Source organism: Chiloscyllium plagiosum, unplaced genomic scaffold, assembly GCF_037043375.1.
Source record: "Chiloscyllium plagiosum isolate Xiang-an unplaced genomic scaffold, Cpla_swu_hap1 HiC_scaffold_1, whole genome shotgun sequence".
In the NCBI taxonomy this organism is placed as follows: domain Eukaryota; kingdom Metazoa; phylum Chordata; class Chondrichthyes; order Orectolobiformes; family Hemiscylliidae; genus Chiloscyllium; species Chiloscyllium plagiosum.
The window spans coordinates 40,175,645-40,203,131 of record NW_028270139.1 but is presented as its reverse complement, the minus strand read 5'-3'; the positions used below and the strand labels follow the sequence as shown (position 1 = coordinate 40,203,131).

General features: G+C 40.0%; 1 protein-coding gene across 4 annotated transcripts in view; it reads right to left on the bottom strand.

Moving 5' to 3' along the window:
- The window catches only part of shroom3 (shroom family member 3), a 432,635-nt gene that overhangs the window by 166,085 nt on the left and 239,063 nt on the right, over positions 1 to 27,487 (bottom strand). The window contains exons 1-2 of one of the 4 annotated variants that reach the window (XM_087986057.1): positions 12,220 to 12,347; positions 9,998 to 10,149 (exon numbers count right to left, since the gene is read on the bottom strand). The exons of 2 other annotated variants lie outside the window; for them this stretch is intronic. The gene's annotated coding sequence lies outside the window, so the exon portion shown is untranslated. Of the gene's footprint in view, positions 1 to 9,997; positions 10,456 to 12,219; positions 12,348 to 27,487 lie in introns of those variants that run through there. One more of the 4 variants, XM_043695349.2, reaches the window with a different exon arrangement.

Here is a 27,487-nt window from a genome sequence, read left to right as displayed (position 1 = left end):
CATTTAAAGCCAGTGCACAACTAGAAAAATTAATCAAAATTAAATAAATTAAGAGCTAATGAAATTCTGTTTTTAATTTAAAGTCACTTGAAATTTAAAACTGAAGCACTGTACAAGAATCCATCCGGTATATGGTGTTCAGTTTGGGGCACAAAAGCTCAGGAATTATATATTGCAGGAAGAACTGCACAGATTGAGAAGAATAAAACCAAATTTTGAGAATACGTTGTGCAAATTTGGCTTATAGTCCCTTATGTTCAGAGCATTGAGAAATGAGCACATTAAGGTGTTTAAAATCTGCAAAAGGATTTGGTAAACCCATAGAAGCTATACCCTCTGGTAGAGAAATCCAGATCAAAGGGAGATAATGGTTAAAATTAGAGCGAGCTGATTAACAAATTAAACATTGGGAATTAATCCCATGCTCGTTAAAGTTTTTTCAAGAGTATGAAACTAAGGGGGAAGAAATGGAGTTGAGGTACATAACAGACACGGTTTAGCTGAGCAGCAGAGTAAACTTTAGGAGCTGAATTATCTTATTATTTTGCTATGGAGTTTTCACAAGTATCATTAACCACTGTTAAAAAATAAGAATCAGCAGAGGAGAGGGTACCCAATTAGAAAGTCTTGCCAGCATACATTTTATTCAAAATAAGGTCTGCCTTGGAAAAGAAGCAATTCCAAAGATTTAATCATAGAATCATTTCCTCAAAGAGTCCAAGTGTCAGTTATTGCTCCCACATCTTTCATTCCAGGTACTGTCTCATGGTCAATGCCGATTAAGGTGCTGTTCTCTTGTTTATACAATGCTTACATTTAATTTTTCTTGAGTATCTCTTTCTCTCTCTCACATCCACACAATGTTTCTGGCTGAGAGAGAAGAAAGCATAACTCATCAATGGACATCAATTAATATTAAACGTCTCAACGTAAAACATTTGACTGCCATGGTTACGAGTGCTGCACTATTTAACTTCAAACATCATCTCACGAATCAGGGCAGGCTGAACACAAATTATTCATGTTAATTGACCAAATTCTAAATTTATGGGTATTAATACTAACTGGGCACTTGTATTCTGCTAAAATCTCCAGTGAATATTTAGGTAGTCAGATTAACATGACAGATTGATGAGGTGTAACTGCAATAAAATCAAATCCTAGCATGTTACAGCACAGGAGGAGGGTGGTTGGGCTGTAACATTTGCCAAGGAGATTTTCCCCACATGGACAATCCACTTTAATCCCATTATCCTGCTTGCTTCCTGAACATTTTGTAATATTAAATGTAAAATGGTAGCTTTTGTATCTCATGTTTACGTCTGAAGGCATAGAGGAGAAGAATTCCCTTATTATTTTGGATTTAGCGTTGTTCCCAACTAACATGACAGGAGTTTCTATTCTGTGCTTAAGCAATTAAGAAAAGCAAAACTTGCATTTATGTAGCATCTTTCACAATTTCACTCTATAACAAAGCTCTTTACAGGCAATTAAGTACTTGTAAAGTGTTGTCACCACAGGAAATAGCACAGCTAATGTGCACACAAAATGTTCTCACAAACAATAATGTTTAAATGGCCACACAATTTGGTTTAGTTATACTGATTGATGGCAAAATATTAACCAGGCCATCAGAGAAAGACAACTTTTCTACTCTTTATTGATTCAGTGCCATAGGATCAGTTATGTGCACTTGAGAGAGAAAGCACTTTCGTTTAATGCCTCGCCTGAAAGATGGCTCCAGTATCCACACTGGAGACAGACCATTCTTGGCTTCCTCCATTGCCACCGTGAACCAAACCACAAATTGGAGGAACAACAGCTTATCCTTTGCCTGGGCAGCTTACAGCCTGGAGGACTCAACATTGAGTTCTCCAGTTTCAAATAACCTCCCTTCCCATCCTCAGATTCTCTTCCCAGCCCCTTCCCCTCCCTTCCACTTCTCCCTGCCATCAACCAGATTCATTCCTCCCATTGACCAACCAGGTTGTACCTTCTCTCTGTCTTCACCTATCCTCACTTCACCACCGTGCCCCTGCCACCGCCTTTATCTGCAGCTCCCCCAACACCCAGCCCTCTCCTGAAGAAGGGTTGCACCCAACACGTCAACTTCTCCACCTCCTGATGCTGCCTGGCTTGCTGTGTTCTTCCAGCCTCCTGCCTGTCTACCCCAGTGTTTACAGCTCAGTATTGCGCTAGAATGTTAAATCTTGGGATAGGCCTCAGCAATGCAGAGGTAAACCTTGTATGTGTGTGCAAGTAGAGACATATACAATCGATATTTCCTCCAACACATTCAACTCTTTAAAGCTCAGCTACCTTGGCTGATTACTACATTTTATTAGTTTTATTGTTCAGTGCTTCCTTCTCTCAAAAACTAAGCTCTTCCAAAAGAATCTTCAAAGACTAGCAGCTGGAGCACTTTTAATTCTAGTACCTACTCCTACGTCTTTGTGGCAGTAATTTTGTCTATTTAAAGAAAGGTTTTTTATGGCTACTTCCACACAAACCAAGCAAGAAATCATTATGAGTCTTAATAGAAAGTGAAGAGATAAAAAGCTTTCTTTGTGACAGCACACACACACACACAGTGGCTTGCAGACATGTGAATTTGCAGCAGAGGCCGACAATGACTGGCACTGGGTTTGCACCATATCTTATTTCAGGAACCAAACCTGCTTCAAAACTCCCCACTGTGCTGACATTGACTCACTCAGCTGTTAGCAGGGCAACTGGGAGAGATATGACAACTGTCCTGTGTTTATACATTTGGGAGAGGGAAAAACAAAGAGTGAAAGCTAGTCAAGGGCTCGCAACTTAATTTGTATTTGCAGAATTTTGGAATCCTTTAGTTCAGACTGAGGCCATTTGGCCAATGAGCCTGTGCCAATCCTTTGAAAGAGCTACTTCCACTTTCATTCTGTTTTTACATAGCCATGCAACTAAAGTACAAAAGTGGTGCTGAATAACAAGATTGGGTTCTCATCTGATGACAAAGAGTCTGTGAAAGTTCTCTGCCCAGCCTCAAAGATATAGAAAGACTGGGTACCGATAGCCAGCAAACAAAAATCTCTGTATACTGTGGCATGGTGTTCAAGTGGGATGTGCACAATGCTGGGGGGGGGGGGGGGGGGGGGTGGAAGAGGAGGCAGTATTGCTCTGGCTTTCCGATCAGAATACATTAAGCATTAAATTAAGCTTTCTTTCTTGTTAATGCATTACAGTGATGCTGAATGCTCCAGTCATCTGCTGTCTATTCTAAGTAACTTTGCTCAAAATGAACTCATTCCGGAGAGGCTGTTGCCATGAGGCGATATGGATAACAACAGATGGTAGTGAGCTTTGTTCAGGGGGATCTGCTCTGAAGTCCTCCACTCAAGCATGCCAGTAGCATTCTTCACATGCCTCAAGTCGAAGTTTCACTGCTGTGCACCCTGTTTCCAAGACAATTTACCCATATTGAACTACACCCTGGCCTCTTATTAAAGTACGATACAATTCTCCGGATGACACTTTATAGAAATTCCATCAACAAGAATTTGAACCTTGCTGTCTCCAATCCCTTGCCAAATGAAAAGCCTCACAAAGAATAACACACAACAGAATAGCATTTTCAAAAATGTATTTTCATAATTAAAGCTTGCCAATTTACTTTAGGAGACTAGGGTTTTGAAAGGATACTTCTTGGCCCATCAACTGAAACATTTATAACTGAATTCTTAAATTCAAAGGAGATATTATCGAGTTCAGTGAAGAATGCATTTAATGGCTTTCTATTTTTAACCTGAGTTGGTTTGGTTATACATTGACGGGGCCTACCTTTGCTGGGAAAAAAAAGTGTATAAATGACACACGTATTTATAAACATGCAAATTGGCCAGTGACATGCAGCAAGGAAGACATCTCATGAAATGCAAATCACCAGAGGTTATTAGCTGATTAGAACATTCCACCCTTAGCTTTGTGAAAATGGCATCTCACACTTAGCTTTCCTGAGAGTTTCAGGGGGTTGTTCTATTTGCGCATAAAATTGTCCAATCATCACAGGAAACAAACTTGCGTAATTAATTCTTCCTGACCTCTCCGCCCCCACTCCCTCTCCGGCCTATCACCCTCACCACCTTCCACCTATCGTATTCCCAGCGCCCCTCCCCCAAACTCCCTCCCCCCTAACCCTTTATCTCAGCCCGCTTGGCACACCAGCCTCATTCCTGAAGAAGGGCTTATGCCCGAAATGTCGATTCTCCTGTTCCTCGGATGCTGCCTGGCCTGCTGTGTTTTTCCAGCACGACATTTTTCAACTTGCGTAATTAATTGCATGTATTAGGGGTGACAGTGACTCAGCAGTGAGCACTGCTGCTTCACAGCGCCAATGACCCAATTTTGATTCCACCCTCAGGCAACAGTATGTGTGGTGTTTGCACATTTTCCCCCCCGTCCGCATGAGTTTCCTCCAGATGTTCTGGCTTCCACCTGCAGTCCAAAGAAGTGCAGGTTAGGTGAATTAGCCCTGTCAAATGCAGGGCTACAGGGATAGGGTAGTGGGGTGGGTCTGGGTGCGAAGCTCTTAGGAAGGGTTGTGTGGACTCAATGGGCCAAATGGCCAACTGTCAGGATTCTAGGGATCTATGTAATACCATTTTAACAAGGTTGTAATTGTTAATGACTGCTACTTAACCTCTCACCTAAAAGGAAACCATTATAAGTGTGAAATTCTGTTCCATTAGGCTTGAATTATTCAAGGAGATTTTAAAAATGATAAGTTTCAAATTTTTACAGTTTTTCTTTTTTTTTTCCAGTCTTAATCCATTGTTTTTTTCCTTATTTTCATTTCTCTTTCGGAGCCTAATTTGACATTGAACTCACACACTCTTATTCCCCCTCCTTCTCAACTCTTCCAGTTCATTTCCCAATCTTTTCACTGGGCTGACAGAACTTTTGTGGTGCAGTGGTAGTGTCCCTGCCTCTAGACCAGAACATCTGGGTTCAAGCACCAGCTGCTGCAGAGTTGCTTCATAATATGTCTGAATAGATTAATTAAAATAAACTCTGGACTTATACATCCTTAAATGTTTGGTTACAAATGAATGAATAAGGTTGGAAAAAGATGCCATAATTAGGTTTAGGGATGATGGAAAGACATAACTCACTTTGCCTCTCATTTGTGACTTTGATAAGGGCGGCATGGTGGCTCAGTGGTTAGCACTGCTGCCTCAGCACCAGGTCCCAGGTTCGATTCCAGCATCAGGTGACTGTCTGTGTGGAGTTTGCACATTCTCCCCGTGTCTGCGTGGGTTGCCTCCGGGTGCTCTAGTTTCCTCCCACAATCCAAAGATGTGCAGGTTAGGTGAATTAGACATGCTAAATTGCCCATAGTGTTAGGTGCATTAGTCAGAGTGAAATGGGTCTGGGTGGGTTACTCTTCGGAGGGTTGGTGTGGACGTGTTGGGCCGAAGGGCCTGTTTCCACACTGTAGGGAATCAAATCTAATCTAATCTACTGCAGGAGTAGAATCCTGATAGAGAGACTCCATTGTGGGATGGATGAGCAGAGATTTTGGAGGTAATATCCTGATCAAAGCCTTCAGAGCAAAGCAATTGAAAAACTGGCATTAGTTTGAAAGAAGAGAAGGATTAATGGGTGCTTTTTCCAGGAGTGATGATACCAGATTTCAAATAGAGAGGGAAAACACTCTAACAGGGAAAAATGGTAACAATAAAAAGTAACTCCTGAACCAGAAAGGGAACTTGGTCCAAATTCTCTGCAAAATTTGTTGTTATGTACATCCAATTGTTCAACCTATGGTAGTTTTTAATGATTTTGCATGTCTGGTCATGATCTGTATTTAATACAGAAGAGGTTTCTATGCTACTTTCCAGCCTACACAGCCATGCACTCTCACAAGTACTTTTAACAGAACCTGATGGTTAATAGTTCAATGGGGTGAGGTTCAAGAAAGCTGGATCTGGCTCTCACAAAGTTGAACTTGGGGAGGACATGGAGGTCGACAACAGAGGGCTAGAGAAAATCCAAGTTCTGTGTTAGGATATGGTGAGAAGAGGGTGCTTGGATGAAGAATAGCATGCAGGGATAGGGGATGGAAGGACAGTGACAGTGGCAGTTGACAGGGTAGTCTCAATTTAGGAATAAAGTAGCACATGGACACCTAGCATGAGCTGTTGGTGGTGAGGCTGGAGTAGGCAAAATGTTGGGCAGTAGAGGAACGCTAACAGGGCTATACTGGCATTCTGGAATGATCCTCGAATACTGGGCAAATTTGGCAAATGAGATTGTGTTGTGTGTGTGTTTCCGGCAGTGGGTGACTAAACCAGTTGTCCATCATATTCAGTCACATCTACGTTCCTGAAGGTCATGCCAGGGCATCAGTCAATCATGCTCTCATTGGGGACTAGTGCAAAGGTGGGGGTGAGAGTGTGATCAAACAAATCAGTAGCTGCAGAAATGTTACAGTAAAAAGGTATGAAAGGTTAGATAGTGGGGATTTCAAAAAGGTGGATATAAATGAATTGACAGAAATTATTTTTCTCCCAGGGTGGGGCACAGATGAAGGTGAATTTGGGGGAAGATGTGGATGTGAGTGGATAATGATACAAGGAAGTGATAAGAAATGGCTTCAGCAGAGAGCAACACATTAGGAGTAGCAAGACCATGTGAAATGAGAAGGTAAGTGGTGTGGTTGTGAATGAGGGGAGAAGAGATGATATGGTGAGAGGGATTAAAGGAGGACAGGAAGGCAGCAAACTCTGTGCAGGGGACATTTGAATTGAAATGGATGGTGAAATCACTGGAAATTCTTTGGGAAATACAGATACAGGATTGTTTCAACTGATGCAATTAATTTTACACTGGTCTAACTCATTCCTCTATTTTGTAAACAAAGATCAGTTTTCCATTGCCATAAATTGTCCCAGGTTAGAAAATGTTCAAATGGAGACTTCTAACATCTATAGGCCACTCTAGGATTTACATCGACTATTGTCACACAACAATTGATGTCCAGTGTAGACTGAAGGCCCATGATTCCCACTGCTAAAATCACTTTTATTTACCTTTGCTTTCTTGGCATGATTTTCTTTTCTCAATTCAAATTTACTTGACTTTGCTTTTTCATGTTCTGACAATTTGCTTTGCAAATTATGATGGAGATAAAATGGGTGAGGGCGAGTCTAAGTAACAGCAGACACCTTTTGTAAGTTGCCATCAGGGAGCAACCTCATAGGAATTCTGTTGATGGACTTATTAACATCTGAGACTTCACTGGACCTCGGAGACCTTCCTTAAAGACAAAGTTGAATTTCCAATTTTAACTGCCAGTCCCAACACTAGTGTGCTTGTGATTGTTTGCATTGTTAAAATTACAATAAAGTTACATTGCAGTTCTGTTGCTGAACATTTTGCTTTTGGAAATAATAAATAGTTGAGAAACTGCTATTTGAATAGTGGCGACAGCGTTAACTACAAAGCAGTAAGCACAGTTACAGAGGACGTCAAAAACCAAATCCTCAATATAATAACATCATTTCTAAAATTACTCAAAATTAAGACTGCATGCAGTACAAAGAAACGACAAGTCTTGTACTATTTTCATTCTATTTCTGTGTTTATAACTTTTGAAAATTGTAGGCCCTGGAAAGAGCCTCAAGAGAGGGTAACTCAACCCATTTCATCTGACTGAGTCCATACACTGAAACATTAGATTAAAAACTGAAATAACTGTGCACCTGTCGACTTAAATCACAAAGTCTTCCATGCTGAATGATGGACATTGTTTTTTGCTGGATTAAAGTAGGACATTAATCCACCAGGTCAAGTCATCACAGATTTTTTGTCAGGGGAATGAGGAGTGAATTATAAAACTGTATTAATCTTTAATACAGAATATTGCTACACATATAAATCACTGGTTAAGCCTCAGCAGGACCCATGAGTCAAAAGGAAAAGGAAGGATATCTAGGCCTTGAAAAGGCTGAAGAGGTCACTTACTAAAATGATACCAAGGAATACAGGTTTCAAATGAAAACCAAAAGAACTGCAGATGCTGTAAATCAGAAACAAAATCAGAAGTTGATGGAAAAGCTCCCCTAGGCTGGCAGCATCCGTGAACAGAAATCAGAGTTAACATTTTGAGTCCTGTGACTGCTCCTCAGAACAGAAATTAGAGGTTTCACTTTGTTTTGAGACCAGGAAAGATAGCAAAGAGAAATTACTTGCACTGGCAGAAGGGTTGAGAAGCAAAGAACACAGTTAAAGACAAAGTGCAGCTAGTTGGGTGGGCAGTAGCTGGGAGGATTGGTGGAGGGGAAGATGAGACTATTATTTTATTTAATTAGTCACTATGATTTGGAATGTGCTGGAAGTAGATTCAAAGGAAATTTGGATATTCACCTGATCACAAGAAGATAGTGAATAAGAACCACAATAGGCTATGTAAGCCTGCACTATTTGTCAACAAGATCATAACTGGTATTCTACTTCAACTTGCCACCTTCCCAGACTACCCCATGTTTTCATTGTCCCAATGGGTGTCCGCACCGAGGTCCCGATGAGCCCTTTCAGGGGTGGAATTAGTTCCTTGCACTCACAGGTAAGTAGCTGACACCAACTCTTCCCCACACTCCCCATAACCAGACTGAAAGTGGCCAAGGTGTGAACATGACAACAAACTGGCAAGTTGGTAACAGTGGAATCGTGTGGACTCAACTGCCACGACAGCTGTTCCAAAATCCAGGCCAATACACAGGTTCCCTAACTGGGGAAATATTTTCTCAGTGTCTAACCTGTCAAGACTCTGAACAATGTTATACATTACAATTAGATCAACTCACATTCATCTAAACTCCAGGGAATACAAGGCAATTCAAATCAGCCTCATGTTTGGAAGGAATGCAATGAACTTCTGTTGCACTCTCTGTAGGGCAAGCACATCTTTCCTTGGGTTTGGGGCCCTAAACTGTGTGCACAGTTCCTCCTGTGGCCTCATCAACACCCTGAATAATTGTCGTAGTACTTCTTCATTGCTCTATGTCAACCACTTTGCAACTAAAGCTAACACATCATTTCCCTTCCAAACTGCTTGCTATATCGACATACTACACTTCTGTGCTTCATGTCCAAGCTTCATTTTGGTGCAGACATTTCTCAATCTCACACCATTCTTAAAAAAAACTTTTTTTTTTATTTTCATACAAAATGGATAATTTCACACTTTGCCACATTGTGCTCCATCTATCATATTCTTACCCACTCACCAAACTTGTCTATATCACTTTGCAAGTTCAGTGTGTGCTCTTACACTCTCAATCGAAAAAGATAACATTTGCATGGCTTTGGGGATAAAGCAAGGCACTGGGACTAATTTGATACATCTTCCAAAAGTAGAGGGTCAATGGTCCGAATGACCTCATTCTGTGCTACACAATTCTAACACTAAGTATTAAAAAGTTTCCCAATCATCGTAAGGGTTTCTAACTATACCTGCCATGACGTGTAAATAAGATATTTTGTTTCTCCTGCAATTGCAGCCTGAAGAATTTGTTGGTCACTTTCTGATCTTTTGGGGAAAGTACATACAAAGCCTGGCTAAGAATGGCATGAAACATTCGCGGGGTCACTCCAGCCTGTTCCCATGTACCTAGAAACAGGAGAGCCAGTACTTTCAATACATCTATATGGGATTGCATGCACTTTCTTTCCAACTACAAATAATGAGTCAATGGCAGAGGAAATAGAAAACAAATCACCTTATAATAAAAAATATGATTTCACTTTAGAGCGCTAAATAATTTCTTGTGAATAAAGCTGCTCCAAGAGAAAGTAATTTTCATAAATATATAAAAATGTTGGACAGTACACGCAAGATAAAATAGTGGTTTGATATAAATAATCAGACTAAATCTAATGCCAAACAGTGAACTGGTCAGTGCTCCTCCTGAGTATTTGTTGCAGAAAATGAAAAAATGCAGAGTTGATTACATACCTCAGGCATGGCACACAAGTCAGCGAGTAAACACAGGGAGGTATATGTCTTCCATGTCAACCAGTACCACAGGCTTCCCAGCAATGATTAACCGACAAAGGAGTTTAAGAGCCGACATTAAGAGCCTACATTTCAACACGAGAAAGGCTTCCCTAAAGTAAGCAAGACACAAGTGATCTCAATGAGGACACCTTGCAGAAGGAAGTGTCGTACAGACAAATAGAATGGTGGATCAAATTACTTTCCTCCTGCAAACCAATCAAAACCAACTTAACCTGAAACTATGAAGTCAGCGTGCTCTGATATACAGACTGCCAGTTTCTGTGTGAAAGAAAATAACACCTGACATTCAGGAAATTTAGCAAAACACCCACACACTGCCAAAATAAAGTAATTATGTTGTGATTTCAGGCTGTTTAAGGAAAAGATCTAATCTAAAATCATGACTTGGGAAAAAAAACACCAAAGCCTTTTTAAAGCTTTCTTTCCATTGCAGTAAGACTCCTCCCTTTCCCACACATGAACTTCGAAGCACTACCTGTTCCTTTCTTCCGCTGGCATGTGTAACTAAGGGAGATGCAGTGGGAGTAACTTAGCGGTCAGCACAGAAATGTGACAAATATTCACCAATTAACATAGACATGACACAGGAATATTTTGGAAGCTGAACTCAGCAGTTGTATCTTATGACCAACAGTCACATCTCTGCTCAAATAATTGTTTTTCAGACACTGCCTTTCTCTAGTTAAAAACAAAATCACATACTTAACAGCCACACAAACTGTACTTCACGTATCATAAACTATACTTTGAATATAATAACCCGTGTTGCATCACCTGAAACAGTGGTAGAAGCAGATTGATTATTTATTTGATATTTATTTGGAAGGAGAGTTGCAGAACTATGTGGAAATAGCAGTACAGTAGCACCAATTGGACAGCTTTTTCAAAGGGCCAACACAGCACAATGGGCCAAATAGCCTTGTTGAGCGGTGTGATTCAATTCCAATAACCACTCAGTATGTTATAACTTCAACATCACTGGAGAGTGGAAAAGCAAGGCATGTGATGAGATGAATTTTAATTACTTTGTGAAATAAAAGGCTTTGGCAATAGGTCACTGAAATCAGTGGTAATGTCCCCAGTTTAGCAATGGTACAAAACAGCCTTGGCCCCATCTCTCAAATGCCATCCAATGATCTCTGTCAGGTGGGCATATGGAGGGAGAATAGGCCTGGCTAGCATGCCTCTCAGAATCAAGGATTCTCATGAGGTGAAACGCTGAGTCCCACAGATGGTCATTGACTGTTTGAACAGAGGACAAGACTACCAGTGGAAATGTATGCCTGTTTCATCCACCACTTTCAGAAGAGAGGAAACGAAGAGACATCTATTTCTTAATTACAGAAAATGAAACTTCATTTATCTACTCAAATGCAGCACTTAGTTGTGAAAACTCCTGGGATGAAATTTGATGTTTAGGACAGCTAATCGATCAATCTGTGCACCAAGAACCATTTCTCCATCAATCAATCATGTGAAAGCTCCATTCACGCTTTAAAAAAATCTCTAATCTGAGTTGCTTGGCCATGGGAACTTTGCAGACCTTCACAGTAATTCAATGGAAACTGAGAGAAGGAAAGAACAGCCCACAACGGGATGGATAAATGTGAACAATGTATCGAAGCAGATACAACTTTGGCTGAAATAATTAAAATAAAATATGAGCTGCCCCCTTATTATGGATATAGTTGACGAATGGATTGCAAGCAGGTACTTGGTAATTAGTTTGTCTCAGCATCTCTCAAAAGTAATCTAGTGTGTTCTACAGGGGCATCGTCAAGATTAATCATTTCTGAAGAGTGAGAAAGGTCCTCATGCTTATACCGATACTGTACAAGTTAGGACTCTGTCTTATTTCATTTTAAGAACTATTACACAAATACTCTCAAGACATTTTAATCCTTTGCTAAAAGTAAATCAAAATCTTTTGAAAATCCTACATAAAGACTTGTCGAAGGGATTTTAAAATACATTGTAATTGATGGAACTAAAAGAACATTAAAATAATTTTTAAACTCTTTTTCTAAGATGGCTCCAAAGGGGAAGGAGGAAACTGGCCCTAACAAAACTGAGCATAAAACAAAGGCCTTGAAAGCACATTAGACCATTTTGAAGCGAGTTAATAGTCACAGACAGAAGGAAATTATGACAATACCTACCTTCAGGAGACCAAAGACACACAGACTGAGAAGGTAACCCATGTATTTCAGAAAGAGTGCTCCCAGGAGGAACAAATTATACTATTGTTATATATCGTCTGATCACTCGTCTGCTATGAAGAAAACGGAGGACAAAAATACTTTGGTTTTCATTGCTGAAATCAAGGCCAACAAAAACCAACACAAACAGGCTGCAAAGAAATTAATGACATAGCTAAAGTCAACACTCTTATCAGACCTGATGGTGAAACGGAAGCATATACCCAACTGGGCCTACCGAGATCATGATGTCAATGAGATCAACATCATGTAAATGGCTTCACAAGGAACCATATAAATATGTCAATAAAATTTTAAACAATGAAAAAAAGAGTTGCCCACACATTCAAGCATTGGCGATTCAAAAATTGAATCCAAGTTATTGTGTGTTTTCTTCTTATTGGTAATACTGACTTTGTATAAAGACTATATCTGATGCATAAATAATGCAATATTTTCTCAAGTATTATAATATGTTAGTGTCAAAAGCAGCTTTTGTAAAGGCCAAATAAAATTGAGTACCATGGTTGCTGGGAGATCTGAAATAAAAACGTGAAGAAACTCAGCAGTTCTGGTGGTATCTGTAGAGTTCTGAAGAGGAGTAATATTTGACTTGAAAAGTCTCTTTTCTATATCATTAATTAATTGTGAATGCTAACAGTTTGTGCCAATTTTAATGATGGATTTGGCTAAATATTTTGAATGCATGAATACACATCAGTTTTCCTTCTATATTTTTAACTATAAAGGCATTTGGCACAATCCTTTGGTTATTGGACTAACAAAATCTCCTGCTGGGTACAGGCAAGCCACTATATCATAATGAGCACAAAAACATTTTCTTTTCCCTCCTCTTAACTCCCATTTGTAAAGTCATCAGCAGATTTCATTGTCAGCAACAATCTGAAAGCAATTACGTCAGGGTTTCTTGGGACAATTCGTCTATTCATTGCTACCTGGGCCCTTTGAGAAAGCACCTCTGCTTTCATCAGGTGTTTCCTGCTGTTGAATGGGATTCCTGTGTCAAAACTTGCTTCCTGATCTGGGAGTGAAATTGAAGAACGCCTTCTCCCCTCAGAGTCTGTCAGTTTTACTTCCATCAAAGGACACAAGTAGAATATTTCTAGTGTTAAATAGCAGGTACAGAAGGATGTAGTAATTACACAGGTCATTATATAGATTTTATCTTTCAGATGAATCCCAAAAGAAGGACCAGGTGCGAGCAAGGGCCTTCTGTTGTGGATACAAAATTCATTCATGGAGTACCCGTTTTATAAAACACCAAAAAGAAATGAGAAAACAATGTAGTACACTGAATATCTGAAATTAAAACCAAAACTGCTGGAAATATTCAGGTCGCTGAGCAACAGAAATTTGTAGATTCTGAGCAGTTTGAGCAAAGAGTTTCTTGATAAGTGTGAAATATTGCCTATTTACAATATGCAATCACAGTAAAACTGGGCAGAGTCAACACGGTCTTAAATCATGTTGGACAAACGCATTGATTTTTGAGTATGTAACTGATACAGGAGAATCCATGGATGTAATCTATGTGGATTTTTGGAAGACATTCTAAAAGTGTCAAGAAAGAGATTGTTACACAAAGTAACAGGGGATTGGAGTTTTAAAAAAAGGATTGGTTTAACAAACCAAACTCAAAACAGAAATAAACAGGTAATTTTGGGTGCAGCAGGGTGTAAGGACTAGACTGTCGCAAAGATCATTGTGTAGGCCTTTGCCATTTATAATTTATATCTATGATTTAACTAAAGAGATTGAGTCTACTTAAGTTTGCTGATATGTAGCTAGATGGGAAAATAGGCATTGGGTTGAATGCCAAGAGGCTATAAGACTGATTAGATAATGGGTTAAGTGGGTTGGCTAATGAAGTACAATACAATTGAGGGAGAAATGATTCAAAGACTGAGAGACTAGGAAATATTGGTATGCCAAGAGATTTGTTGCTCCATGCACATAAAAAGCAGAAGGTAAACATGCAGGAATAGCAGGCAATGAGGAACACAAATGGTATATTCACATTTACTGCAAGGATGCTCCAGTATAAAAGTAATGAAGCTTTGCTGAAATTTTTATCAAGTTCGTTGAGTGTACACTTGGACTGTTCGATACAGTGCTGGATACCTTACCAAAAGAGTGATATTTTACCTATGGGATTATGACAAAAAAAAAATCCAGGTTTGAAAGGGCTCTTCTGGGAAAGACTGGGTCTATATTCTCAGGAGTTCAGAAGACCTGCAACATGATCTCATTAAACATGATTCTCAAAGGCTTTGTCAGGCCAGATGTTAAGAGGTTGTTGGAGAATCTAAAACTTGGAGGGGCCATTTCAGATTGAAAGAAGTAGAAATGTTTTTCATTCAGAGAATGTGGATCCTTAGAATCAACTTGCCCAGAAGCCTGTGGATGCTGCGGTAATGAGTGATAAGACTTCGACAAATAGAATTTGGGAACAAAGGAAATCAAATTATATGGGAAATGGTGAGAAAGTGATGCTGAGATCATTCCAATACTTATCTGTGAATTGCTGTTACAAAATATAGTTTAGCTGGTTGTTATCATGTTATTATTTGTGGGAGCTTGCTGGATGCAACTTGACTGCTGCATTACTGACACTACTGTGGTGACTACACTTCCAAAGTACTTCATCAGTTGTAGAGCATATCAAAACCAAAGGTCAAAACAAGTGTGACATAAAATCAAGTTGTTTTATAAAAAATTACATGTTTCATAGAAACTCCTCAGGATTTTCAAGTGACCACTGTGTAGCTGATTTCAAGATTAAAAATATACTCCAAATATTTTGAACATTCCATTTTTTCAAAGCATATAGTTTCAAAGAGGAACCTGAATGCGGCAACATATTCATCTCTCACATAAACAACTCTCCCAATCTATCTTAGGAGGCTTGTTTTAATCATTTCAGATCTCTATCCCTATTCTTTAATGTTCAAACCACAAAATCATGTCGTCAATATTTGTCCCAATTTTTACTTCTTTAATATCATGTAACTTTATTTGTCTCAGCTCATCAGCTGCTGAAATTCTCATTTAGGCCTTTGGTAAATTTGACTGTTTTATTGCGTTCCTGGATGTTCTCCCACATTCTACCCACTGCAAACTTTAGATCATCTAAAACTCTGCTGCCCATATTCCTGACTGCAACTAATCCTGTTCATTATCACCTGACATTCACTGCTTGACATTGGCTCCAGGTCAAGCAATGTTGTGATTTAAAAATTCTCATTTTTATTTCAAATCCCTACATGGCTTCACCCTGCCCTGTCTCTGTAATCTCTTTCAGACTCATCCCCTCCAAGATGTCTACACTCATCTACTTGGGGTTTTTTCGCATTGCTCATTTTAATCACCCCATCATTGGTGGTTGAGTCTTCAGTTGCCTCTTCCATAAACTCTGAAATGCCCTCCTCAATGTCTCCACCACTCCACTGTTTCCTCTTTAGAATATTCCTATGTCTTTGAACAAACTTTCAGTCATCTGTCCCATCTTCTTGTGCGCTTGCTTTTCTTTTATAATGTACTTGGAACATTTTCTACATTAAAGGCATCTCATAATTAAGCTTTTTACTGCCATACCGAAAACTCAGACACACCTTTGAGCAGGACTTGGAGAGTCCAAGCACTTTAGAAAGGCAAAGATAGGTTGAGGGACTTGGTCAGAGAGAGTGCAAGAGAAAGAGAAGGACATGCATTGAAGGGACATCATCTTTTAATGTACTTTTGTTGGTCACTTCAATAGTTACCTTGGCAGAAACTTGACTAAGTGGTGTGGCATGCCTGTACTTTGCTGGGTGCATCATCACCCAGAAATTACAAACTAGGGAGAAGTCAAATTACTTTAGAAAAAAAATTCCTAGCACCTTATAACATAAGATAGACAAGCAGGAGGCTGGAAGGACACGAGGCCAGGCAGCATCAGGAGTTGGAGAAGTCAACATTTCAGGTGTAACCTTTCTTTATATAAGCAAATAAGCTATAAAAGCACAACACATAGATAAGTGTAAGACTGAATATTTAAAGGCCTTTATAGTCAGGAACATTTTTAATAGCTTTGTTACTTTGGGTCTTAGTGATAATGGATCAGATACAGTTTATTTCTATAACATGATTATAAATCCATGCACTTTTCCAAGCATTACATTTAATGACATACACTATGAATACAAAGATTTCTGTAAAATGAAGCAGCAATATGGTATATGACGTGTGCGAGGCAGTGTCATTTGGTTTTCGGAAAGTAGAGCAGGATATAAGATTACATTTTATCAGCATTTTTATTTACATAAATGAAACAAGTTACTTTTTAAAAAGCTTTATATCCGGTCATATAGTGCACAAGCATCTGTCCAATTTGAAGGTGGAATGCATATATACCAAGAAAATTAAATTCTCATGCCAATTAACTTAACACAGAAAACAAACATGACTGAGTTTCATCTTCTATTTCATCACAGTAATAATTTTGTACAAAGACGATATAATTTCACTAAAGTGAACTTTCATCAAATTTCATGAGAAATCTATGCAAAGGCAAAACATTCAGACAATTCTCGATCACTGACTTCTGGGCATGAACAGAATAGTTCCTTTCTAAGTGAGACTTATGTCTTTCCACCACAGTCTATTTTCTCCCTTATTACTGTGCATATGAAGCACCAATCTGGTGTTCTGTTCAACATTCCTCTGTAATAATAATTGGAAACTGCAACTGACAGCTTATGAACAGCCAGAGGTCTTTCAGTAACTTATGCCTAATTTTAAAAAAAAGGTCTATTTTCTGCTCATGTATTCTGACATTGTTGATTACTGCTGGGATGTACACATCAAATCTCTTCCAATATCTTGCTAAAGTGACAGTCTTCACATTACTTCAGCTATTGAATGACAAAAAGCTCAGAAGCTAGGAAAATATCAATCTTATGTACATCAAACTTCAACCAGTCAATATCCTTGATGGAGGGGAGTCACTAAAAAAGCATGTGACATGGACAATTCTACCCATCCCCACAGCCAAAGGGCATGAGTCCATTAAGGTGCTTCCACCATACTTAGATTAGATTAGATTACAGTGTGGAAACAGGCCCTTCGGCCCAACAAGTCCACACCGACCCGCCGAAGTGTAACCCACCCATATCCCTACATTTACCCCTTACCTAACACTACGGGCAATTTAGCACGGCCAATTCACCTGACCTGCACATCTTTGTGACTGTGGGAGGAAACCGGAGCACCCGGAGGAAATCCACGCAGACACGGGGAGAACGTGCAAACTCCACACAGTCAGTCGCCTGAGGCGGGAATTGAACCCGGGTCTCTGGCGCTGTGAGGCAGCAGTGCTAACCACTGTGCCACCGTGCCGCCCACTTGTTAGGATGAAGAGCTAAGATTAGATAGTGCAGTTATTTTACATCCTTACAATGAGACTGCAGATGTTTCACATGTGCATGAAAAATTGTCAGTAACTCTTCTAAAAATTTTAAGAAAAATTGCAAACATTATATCAGATTGTTGCATCATAAATATCCCATCATCATTCTTTTCTGCAGCCAGAGAAAGGGTTTATTTAAGCGATGCAACGTTATAAACCTTAAACAAAAGCAGCTTTTGGTTTCATTGGGTTCATAAGAACTCTGCGTACAGTTCCTCTAGTTTTAATTATACTGAACAGCACTACTTTTTTGACAAACTTTCATTACCACTATGTTTGAATTTAGCTGTGGCACTTGGAAACAGTTTGTTCTTAGCTCAATTCCTTCAGGATTAATCCACTCATGAAAATTCAATGCTGGAGGTTGTTATTTCTAAATGAAAAGACGACAAGGTAATAATAGCTTAAGTTAATAAGGCCATAAAGACACAGGAGCAGGAGTAGGCCATTCAATCCATCGAGTCTGTTCTAAAATTTAATGAGACCATGATGATCTGATAATTCCCCACTCTACATTCCTGCTTTTTTGCCATAAGGCTTGATTGCCTTACTGTTTAAAAATCTGTTTATCTCAGCCTTGAAAACCTTCTGTGGTAAAGAGTCCTGCAGATTTACTACCCTCTGAAAAAATAAATTCCTCCTCATATCTGCCTGAAACTCTGACCCATTATTCTGAGATTATGCTATCTGGACCTAGTCTCTCTCATAAGGGGAAACAATACTTCTGTGTCTGCACTGTCAAGCCTCTAAGAAACTTGTATATTTCAGTAAGGTCACCTCTCATTGTCCTATTTTCCAATGAGTACAGGCCCAACCCCCTCAATGTCTCCTCATAATACAGTCCCTCTATAACAGGTATCAACCAAGTGATCACTCTTGGGATATCTCCATTGCCAGTATATCTTTCCTAAGATAAGGGGCCCAAAACTGTTCATAGTATTCCAGCTTTGGTCTGACTAGTGCCTTGTATAGTTTTAACAATACCTCCCTACTTTTATACTCCATTCCCTTTGAAGTAAAGGCCAACCTTGCATTTGCTTTCCCATCACCTGCTGAACTTAGACGCTAGCTTTTTGTGATTCATGGATGAGGACTCCCAAATCCCTGTGTTCTGGAATGGTCTATCTTTCATCATTTAAATAATATTCAACTTCTTTATTCTTCTTGCTAGAGTGCAAAATCTCACATTTCCCCAAACTACATGTCTTTGCCAAATCACGTAATCCTCTGCAGACTCTGTCATCCTCATCACTTGCTTTCCCTCCTATTTTTGTGTTATCCTCAAACTTGACTATAGTACATTAACTTTCCTCATTTTAATCATTCTTAGATATTCAAAATAAACACAGCCCCAGCACTACTCACAACTAGTTACAGATTGCAATTCTGTAATGACACAGGTGTCTGACTTTTATGAGCTGGCCAATCCTTTATTCAAACTAACATATACCTTCAATACCATGGACTCATAAAACAGCCTTAATAAATAGTCAAATATGTGGTACTTTATCAAAATGCCTTCTGAAAATCCAAATGTATTACATCCAATGCTTCCCATTTATCTGCCCCAGTTGTTGTTCTCTCCAAGAATAATATAATAATCATATTAATTCATTGGTCTGTAAATTTCAACATGTTGAAAGGTGCTTTGGTTCTTCCCATTGCAATCATTTCCTTTTAAAAGGACTTTGCCTCCACTGTGACAATAAGTGTATTCCATAAACAATCACTCTGCAGTGTTAGCCTTGGTTCATTGGCAGCACTTTCACATCTGAGCTAGAAGAATGCAGTTCAAACTCTACTTTTGGTGTTCAAATACATAACATTTTGAAAGTAAATGTTTTAAAACTAATTTCACAAATGAGTATGTCTTGCTAGCAAACGCTATTAAAACTATTTCTGTAAGTTATTCAAGAAACGACGCGAGAGAAGTTACTGCTTCACTTTACATACCTCAAATGAGAAACAGTTCCACTTTCAATCAATTTTGTGTTCTTGGAACAATTGTAATAGGTGGCAAAGATTACTTGCTGAAAGGCCAGTATACTGGTACACTGGCTGAAATCCAGCTACGTCAAGCTGTCCACTAACATCGTCTCTCTGGAATGTGGATTAGTAGTTCCTCTTTGCCAGTTCACCAAGAGACTGACAACATGATGCAAGCATCAAACTATCTTTTGAAATTTCTGCACTCAATTAAAATCACTAAATGTTATATGCGACACAATTACTGAATTGTTCTTTCTGATGCAAAGGAGAACATTCTTAACCCTTGGTAAGTAAAATAGAGCTTGCTTTCAACTATAATTTTATTCATAATTTCATTTCACAGAATATGACTGGTAGACGACTTCATTACTGCTGGCTCCTTCTGTCACAAAAACAAATTGAGCAATTCTAACTTGTGCAAAAGGTTTGGGGGCATGCAGGGTAGGAAATAGCAGAAATTTGGTCATGATCCCAATGTGATCTTACCATCTTACCTCTACCACCACCCCATTTGCCTGGTGGTGGGCTATGAGTACAGTGGAGAATTCCTCTGGCCAATGCAAGACAATAGTCAACATTGATTCTGCACATGGATTCCATCAGGTGAATTGTCACAGGCTGTGTCTGCAACCCAGCAGGTCAGAGTGGGTGACCTGTTCTGCAACAAGAACATTCACTGTGAAAGTAATGAGCTGGGAAGGTTACACTCAGTTAAACTGAAGAGCTACAGACCAGGTAAAAGGTTGCTGTTTATAGCAATCCTTCTGTCAGGGATTGCTGATGCTACTTGAGAGGTAATTGCAAAGGTGTTCACCTGCCCAGCATTACCAACACCTGTCTGGTGCACTGCCCCAGTTGCCAGTCTTGTATTGGGAGAGGTTTATGCAGCACCATTGTCCTCTGCTGAAGGTCAAGGGCAGAATATCTATCACTTTCAAAATCTCCAGCAACACAAGCAGCAGTACCAGTTACCTTCTCCTCAAACACATTCCATTTCACAAATGGGATGGACTCCTGGATCCAATGGAAGGAGAGGAGACCCACAAAATGAGGTCTACAGTCAGAGGATGTGCTCTCCAAAAATGCCTCAGCATCATTGCCTCATGAGGTTGAGGCTAGTTGCTGTGAATATGCGCAGCTTCTTGGAATAAGACTTCCCTGATTAACACACATTGCCTGTCGCCAAAGGCATCTGCCACAATGGCCCACTGCCTGCCCCATCCAACATTTCTACCGCTCACACACTCCTGCATGGAAAACAAATGGAGAAGATCAGGGTGGAGGGGTTGGGAGCGATGATTGCAGGTAATAGTTAGCGTGCAGAGAATGGAAAAGTACCATCTTTCAAATGGGATGATGGCTAAGAGAGTACAAAAAGATGAGGGGTGCATGTGAGTATCGATTGTTCTGGTGGGCTTGAGCACTGCCTGGAGGCACCGGGGGGTAAGTGTAGCTGAGAGGCATGTTATTCCGAGGAGAAGTGTGCAGGAGAATACTGGGGGAAGTCTTGGGATTGACACCTGAAAGTCATGGGCTCAGAAAGTCATAGGAATGGGGCAAATCATCTGGACAGTTTTCAATTCATATCTAGTCGCTGTTACCTTCTGCACTCTATCATTAGGCTTTCCTTCCAAATGAATATTTTTCTTAAATTCTTTTTATTTACTTTATAATCTCTCTTTGTAAGCCATATCATGGCAGTTGAACTAAGTGAAATAATAATACAGGCTTTCAACAACCAGACAGAATTTAATTGAAGGCTGTAGAGGTAGAAACTGGATGCTAATTACTGGGTCAATCTAAATAACTAAGAAAATACTCAATGTTTTGAAACTAATCTGCAGAATACTTTTGGATTGAAATTGTTTCCATTCATTTTACTAAAAACAGTTGCAGTACAAAGCAGGATTTCCTGTGTTATGCCTGTATGCATATCTTTTCTGTAAAATTATCAACAGGAGGGATTATGTCTACTTAAGAATCTCCTTATTGCTTTATTCCCCTGTGGATAAACAGATAAATTAACATCTTTCCATTCAAAACAACCATACGACAGTTAACTTAGCAAGTGTAAGCATTTTTTTCATCTTGATCCACACCTTCCCAACATAATGTGGCTCAGGGATGGACAGGACTGGCAGCTTAATGTTTCAGGATACAAATGCTATAGGAACGGCAGAAAGGGGGACAAGAGAGGAGGGGGAGGCGCATTTTTGCTAATGGATAGCATTACTGCTGTGCTTAGGGAGGATACTCCTGGGAATACATCCAGTGAAGTTATTTAGGTGGAACTGAGAAATAAGAAAGGGATGATCATCTTACTGGGATTATATTATGGACACCCTATAGTCAGCGGGAAATTGAGAGACAAACTTGTAAGGAGATCTCAGCTATCTGTAAGAATAATAGGGTGGTTATGGTAGGGGATTTTAACTTTCCAAACATAGACTGGGACTGCCAGATGGAGAGGAATTTGTTAAGCGTGTACAAGACAATTTTCTGATTCAGTATGTGGATGTACCTACTAGAGAAGGTGCAAAACTTGACCTACTCTTGGGAAATAAGGCAAGGCAGGTGACTGAGGTTCCTGTGGGGGAGCACTTTGGGGCCAGCGACCATAGTTCTACTAGTTTTAAAATAGTGAAGAAAAAGGTTCGACCTAGATCTAAAAGTTAAAATTCTAAATTGGACGAAGGCTCATTTTGATGGTATTAGGCAAGAACTTTCAAAAGCAGGTAAAGGGACAGCTGGAAAATGGGAAGCCTTCAAAAATGAGATAGCAAGAGTCCAGAGTATATTCATGTAAGGGTGAAAGGCAAGGCTGGTAAGTTGTAGGGAATGCTGTTTTACTTGAGAAATTGAGGTTTTGGTTAAGAAAAAGAAGGAAGCATATGTCAGGGATAGACAGCAGAGATCGAGTGAATCCTTAGGAGAGTACAAAGGCAGTAGGAGTATACTTAAGATGGAAATCAGGAGTGCAAAAAGGGGACATGAAATAGCTTTGGCAAATGAGGTTAAGGAGAATCCAAAGGGATTCTCCAAATATATTAAGGCCAAAAGAGTAACTAGGGAGAGAATAGGGCTTCTCAAAGATCAGCAAGGCAGCCTATGTGTGGAACTGTAGGAGATGGGGGAAGATACTAAACAAGTGTTTACTGTGGAAAGGACATGGAAGATATAGAATGTAGGGAAATAGATGGTGACATCTTGAAAAATGTACTTATTACAGAGGTGGTGCTGGATGTCTTAAATCCATAAAGGTGGATAAATTCCCAGGACGTGATCAGCTGTACCCTAGAACTCTGTGGGAAACTAGCGAAGTGATTTCCAGGCCCTTTGCTGAGATATTTGTATCAGCGATAGTCACAAGTGAGGTGCCGGATTACTGTGGAGGGTGTCTAATGTGTTCCCACAATGTTAGAAAGGTGGTAAGGAAAACCAGGGAACTATAGACCAGTGAGCCTGACATTGGTGATGGGCAAGTTGTTGGAGGGAATCCTGAGGGACAAGACTTACATGTATTTGTCAAGGCAAGGACTGATTAGGTAGAGTAAACATCGCTTTGTGCGTGGGAAATCATGTCTCAAGGACTTGATTGAGGTTTCTGAAGAAGTAAAGAGGATTGATGAGGGCAGAGCAGTAGACGTGATTGATATGGACTTCGACAAGGTTTCCCATGGGAGACTGATTATCAAGGTTAGATCTCATGCAATACAGGTAGAACTATCCATTTGGATACAGAACTGGCTCAAAGGTAGAAGATAGAGGGTGGTGGTGGTGGTGGAGGGTTGCTTTTCAGACTGGAAGCCTGTGACCATTGGAGTGCCACAAAGATCGGTGCTGGGTCCACTAATTATATAAATTATTTGATTATGAACATCGGAGGTATAGTAAGTTTGCCGATGACACTAAAATTGGAGGAAAAGTGGACAGTAAAGGAGGTCACCTCAGAGTGCAACAGGATCGTGATCAGATGGGCCAACGGGCTGAGTGGCAGATGGAGTTTAGTTTAGATAAATGTGAGGTGTTAGATTTTGGAAAGGCAAATCAGAGCAGGACATACACATTTAATGGGAAGGTCCCCGGGGGGGTGTTGTTGAACAAAGAGACCTTGGAGTGCAGGTTCCTAGTTCCTTGAAAGTGGAGTCGCATGTCGACAGGATAGTGAAGGAGGCTTTTGGTATGCTTTCCTTTATTGATCAGAGTATTGAGTATAGAAGTTGCGAGGTCATTTTGCGGCTGTACAGGATGTTGTTAGGCCACTCTTGGAACATAATGTGCAATTCTGGTTTCCCTCCTATCAGAAAGATGTTGTGAAACTTGAAAGGTTTCAGAAAAGATTTACAAGGATGTTGACGGGGTTTGAGCTATAGGGAGAGGCTGAACAGGCTGGGGCTGTTTTCCCTGGAATGTCAGAGGCTGAAGGGTGACCTTAGAGATTTATAAAACCATGAGGGGGCATGGATAGGGTAAACAGACAAGGTATTTTCCGTGGGGTGGGGAAGTCCAGAACTAGAGGGCATAGATTTAGGGTGAGAGGGGAAAGATATAAAAGGGACCTAAGGGGCAACTTCTTCAGGCGGAGGGTGGTACGTGTATGGAAATAGCTGCCAGAAATAGTGGAGGAGGCTGGTACAACTGCAACATTTAAAAGGCAGCCGGAAGGGTATATGAATAGGGAGGGTTTGGAGGGGAATGAGCCAAATGCTGGCAAATGGGACTAGATTCATCATGGAAGAGTTGGACCGAAGGGTCTGTTTCCATGCTGTATGTCTTATGACTCTATAACATTGGCTGCTTAGTAATGTCATCACTTTAAGTGAAATCTTTTGAGACATTTGAAAGTTGTGTTCAAAATATTCAAGTCTTTCTTGTCTTTAGGTTCCTCTTGCAAATACTGTGAATGGTGCTTTTCACCAAGAACTAAGATCAGAAAGTAAGATTATTTCAAAAATGCCAAAATGATCCAATTGATTCCATTTACCAGTGAAGAAAATTTAAAGAATCAATCTTTCCAAGATATTCCTCAAAGTTTTGAAAATGAAATTATTATATGATAATGTCTCCATGAATGTTTTAAACTTAGATACATGTTATCGCAGTCAACTCACAAACATCAGTCATTAACAAGAAAGTTAATTAATGACAATGGGAACAATATAATAAAACTGGTTTTAATAGATACCTTTTCTGCTCAATTAAGCCCAGTGCAAGCTACACAGCGCAATGGATGGAATGCTATAATAGCGATCACTGTTAAATCTGTTTGAGAAAGCTGCTGATTAAGGACAACAGTTGGGGCAGAAGCAATTCCAATGAACGCTGGTCTTTGTTACATTGATGCAAGCTCCACTCAAAATCTGGCACAGCGCATGTTAAAAAATTTGAGGACTGAAATACATGGATGAAATCCACAAACAACTGACGTAAAAAGATGGTATTTTGCTGAGTAGTGATTTTTTCAAACCATTCTGTTCTCCACTCTTGATTGTGCATTGCCTTTGTTCGAAACAAATCAAGCAGCATGAAACTCAAACTTGAAGAAAGAATGGGAAAATTCCTTCACTGAATGTCCTTCCACACTTTAAGAAACCTGCTACCAACTGACTGCTCCCAAATGACCAACTTCATTCCACTCTGCATGGGATCTGCCAATTTAAACAATTTGATGACATTCCTAATGCATGGTGCATTGTTTCCATTTGTTTTGTGCATTGCATTCACTCTGCTCCTTGCAAGATTTTGCCAGTGAAGGCTGCTGACATCTGCTGAAATCAGTAGGGTTGATCTTAGTTCAAGGAAGTGTCATCCAGCATCAAAAATAAATTGAACACGTCAATCCTCCACAACCCTACAAGATACTACAGAATTGTCATGTGAGCTCAGTTAAAGGAGTTACACAGTTGCTCTAGTTCCATTTTGAGGAACCCCTGAGTTCACGCTGGGAGATACTGTGCCTTGCACAAGTCCAAAAGACATATCCTGGCCAACTTCAGACAGCTTACTAGGTGATGCCCAATGAGGAGGGCAAATGTGCCAACCCACCGTGGGCAGCACGGTGGCACAGTGGTTAGCACTGCTGCCTCACAGCGCCAGAGACCCGGGTTCAATTCCCGCCTCAGGCGACTGACTGTGTGGAGTTTGCACGTTCTCCCAGTGTCTGCGTGGGTTTCCTCCCACAGTCCAAAGATGTGCAGGTCATGTGAATTGGCCATGCTAAATTGCCCATAGTGTTAGGTAAAGGGGTAAGTGTAGGGGAATGGGTGGGGTGTGCTTCAGCGGGTCGGTGTGGACTTGTTGGGCCAAAGGGCCTGTTTCCACACTAAGTAATCTAATCTAATCCAACCATTGTTTTCGACCAGCACATTATAAATCCTAACAGTGTATAGCTAGTGCTGTGGTAGTTGCCGCCTTTTAGATCCCATGTTTAGTGATCAATTCCAGTGTATATTCATGTAAAATACCTTTTCCCAGATAATGGCATGTTTTTCTTATTTGTAATACATCACTGGCACAGACGAAATGTACTCATACTGTCCACAAAATAGAACTCAGTACCGGCCCCATGATCCAAGTTGAGGACATGATAATGTTGGTAAAAGTTATAAAGTTTGGGAATAGATAAGATATTGGCTGAAGAACGGAAAACAATAGCTATTCATTACAGCACATGTAAATCTGTGGAGTAGCAGAGGCAGTGGAGGAGAGGGAAACATTGAATACAGTCTCCCAGGGACAAACACTGGCACTATTACAATTTCTAATTTGCATTAATGGCTTGGTTTCAGAAATGCAACATAAATTGTTCAAATTTGAGCATTGAGCTTTCAAACTAGAAGGAGTAATTAATTTGGAGCAAGCAGAACTTACTAAATGAGATATACAAAATGTTTCTGTTGAGACAGCATTGCATCAATGGCAAGTATCACATATAAGGAAGCAGCTGAGTTTACATATGAACAAGGGCTTATGCCTGAAGAAGGGCTTATGCCTGAAGAAGGGCTTATGCCCGAAACGTCGCTTCTCCTGTTCCCTGGATGCTGCCTGACCTGCTGCGCTTTTCCAGCAACACATTTCCAGCTCTGATCTCCAGCATCTGCAGACCTCACTTTCTCCTGACATATGAACACCACTCCAATGGTGATATAGTTAAATTCAATGTTAAGAACACTCATATAATGTGATGCAGCAGCCAACAAACCAAAGTGTAACTTGATCTATATTGTCAAAACTGCAGAATACTAAAAGTCATCATCGAACTTCATGAAGCTTTCGAGTGAGTCCACAATGCAAATATTCTGTAGAGTCCTGCTCAATGATGTATCATTTCATGCTGATTCAATTAACCTGTTCTATGCTTCTCTACAGGCTTTAGAAAGGCAATTCACAAATTGAAAGTGTCTCCTTTCCTTCAAGGAAATCAATTTTCTACAATTCTGCTTACGATTTTTTTAAAGATACATTCCATGCACCTATTAATAATCGGGAATGATCTTCTGTTATAGAGAACAGTAGCAGGGAGAAAACATTCTGAAAGCATTAAGAGGTAATCTGATGTTGTGACTGGTGAGATTATCGGAAAGCAACTTATTCTAGGTGATGAAAATTTTGCCCACCAGCTGGAGAGCTGGTGACAGCCCCACATTAGCTGCTTTGGGGAAGGTCTGTATTAACTTGCACTTACCCAGGCACTGGTGAGCCTGGCCTGGGATTATGGACCCAGGAGTGAGTGTCTCTTCACCACTCCCGCCCTGTGAAGAGAGTAGCAATTAG